Genomic DNA, 2925 nt, shown 5'->3' on the forward strand with positions numbered 1-2925 from the left:
CTGGTGCTTTTGACAGGATATCAAATCGAACTTGTATTAAAATGTCAGTTCAATGAGCAGATACGACTACTTTGAAAAAAGAATGAGCTCGACTCGAAAATTACTTAGCGTTTGTATCAAAACGCATTGTATCGAACTATTTGTAGATAATTGTAGCAAATAAAATGGAAATTTGGTAAAATAGAACTTTGAATAAGTGAAAATAAATAAATGAAAATGTCAAAACAAAATAAAAATTAAAAGAAAGTAAAATAACAAAGAAACATTCAAAATAAAGAAATTAAAACAAAGAAAAATGAAAGATAAAATAAAATGGACTCCAACAATCACATGCACTTTGTACTTTATGCTATTCTGTTACGTCACTGTGACTAAGAATTTTTACAGAATTTATGTGATGATATAGTATTGTTGATTGAAGTTCCTGAGCCCTTCTCATTTCATCCTATTTATAAGTTGAAAGAATGGATTTACCATTGAACAATCTGATCACGACTTAATTTCTCCTTTGTCTCAGGCCATAATTTGTGTTAACTCTGAAGAATCTTCATCGTAGCACTCCCATGTTTTATCTTACCTTGTCCTTCAAGTTCCACAATCTCGTATTGTGTCTGCATTTACCACGTGATCCATCCTAATCTCGACCCTATTTGTCGACCTCCTTCAAGCTTTTGACCTCGATTATACTTTAGTCACAGTCAAAATTTTTTTTATGGCCAAGTATTCGTGCCATATTTTGACCTTCTATGAATCATAGTAGAATTGCTTTGTAGGTCAAATTTTATACTAACAAATTGTCCCTTAAAATTTTTCATTTCAAAGTATAAAATGATAGGTTTTACTTGGTCTCGTGCCCCCACGTGCTCTTTTAAATTTAAAAATTTTAAAAGATGTTACAAGAAAATGAAATGGTTTTGCCAATTTTTTGAAAATGTGTAACGTTTCAATGGGTTTTAACGTTCCTTTATTTTCAAAACTCTTTTATATTCTCCAGGGCTTCTTATCATTTATTGCCTCTATTTTAAGAAAAATATTTATCTTCCACAAACACTTTTCTTCTTCTTCTTCTTCTTCTTCTTTTACAAATTCATCTTAACCTACTTCCATGTACTCTTAATCTAGTCTCTACTCCACCAGTGCTCCAGCTGTTATGACTGCATCATCTTCTTCTACTACCATTACTGCAACCACCACTACTACTATTCTAGTCAACACTGCAGGGGCCACCATTTTATCTTGCTTATCTGCCTCTGTCTCCGCCATTGCAGTTGCTACAGCCGTTCTAGGTGTGGCTTTAGCTGCCCCTGCTTTTCCGTCTCAACATGACGACAACAACGTTCATGTCGTGGCTCTTGCACCATTGGTGGCTAACGTGTCACAGTTTTATAATGATGATGCGACCCTAAGAGCTCCCAATCTTAAGTTAGAGACTACCGCTTTATGACGTAGCCAAGTACTACTCTTATTTCAAGCTTTCAATGTCGTAAATTCATATCTAGGTCCAATCTCTACCTTCGAACAAATCGGGTCAATTTCTTCCTTTTTTCCATCTCTCCTTGAACATCTTCCCTTAATTTTCTATAAAAATGTCAAAGCTACTTATTGTGCGAGTCAAGTCTTTAGGACAGCGCCCCAAAAAGAATCTAGTTCTCTATTCTCGCCAGGGATGTCGAGGTTATTGATGGAACGAATTAGTGTTGATCCATAATTTTTCAAAATAAGAATCTCTTCATTGCAAGTATAGCCAAATCAACAACTAACTCTCAACATAAAAGTTTAGATGATATTCAAATACAAAACATAAACCGAGATTAAGAATAATTCAATCTCGGGTCGTTCTTCCCTAGAATGCAATTGAAGTATTATGCTTTTGGTTGTGGGGGAAAAAAGGAGTTTTTTAAATCAAGGAACAAAAGATTAAAAGAACTTAAAAAATAAAATAACCAAGGAATGATCAAAATTGGAATTAATGCAATAAAAAGGAATATGAGGTTGACACTAGTGAAAATGCTAGAAATGCATAAAGAGTCTTGACTTGGGAATGAGGGTCCAAGGAATTCTATCATCGCCATAACCACAACTATGATAATTATGATGAGTCAATCTCGCCTAGTCAATCTCTAACATCGAGGAGTAGGTCAATCAAGCATAATTGACCTTAATCCATAAGTCCTAGCTAACTTACCAAACTAGTTGATAAAAAGCTAGCGTCAATGGAAACAAGGGTCAACTAACTACTCAAGAATTACCACTAAATATTGGACATTATGACTCTAGTATCCTAGGAACTCAAATCCTAAGCCAAGGTATGAAAATCTACTCAAAATTACCAAGTGGTATATTGGTGCGCGAAATTGTGAACAATACTTTTCACAACTCTCATAATCCCCGGTCATGAACCCCAAAAACTTGGTGGCTCAATACCATGGCATTACACTTCGCACAACTAACCAGCAAGTGCACTGGGTCGTCCAAGTAATAAACCTTACGCGAGTAAGGGTCGATCCCACGGAGATTGTTAGTATGAAGCAAGCTATGGTCATCTTGTAAATCTTAGTCAGGCAGACTCAAATGGATATGATGATGAACGAAAATAACACAAAGATAAAGATAGAGGTACTTATGTAATTCATTGGTAGGAACTTCAGATAAGCGCATGAAGATGCCTTCCCTTCCGTCTCTCTGCTTTCCTACTGTCTTCATCCAATCCTTCTTATTCCTTTCCATGGCAAGCTTGTGTAGGGTTTCACCGTTGTCAATGGCTACCTCCCATCCTCTCAGTGAAAACGATTGCATATGCTCTGTCACAGCACGCGGAATTCAGCTGTCGGTTCTCGGTCAGGCCGGAATAGAATCCAATGATTCTTTTGCGTCTGTCACTAACGCCCCACCTGCTAGGAGTTTGAAGCACGTCACAGTCATTCA

This window comes from Arachis duranensis, chromosome 10 (assembly GCF_000817695.3).
Source record: "Arachis duranensis cultivar V14167 chromosome 10, aradu.V14167.gnm2.J7QH, whole genome shotgun sequence".
Lineage (NCBI taxonomy): Eukaryota > Viridiplantae > Streptophyta > Magnoliopsida > Fabales > Fabaceae > Arachis > Arachis duranensis.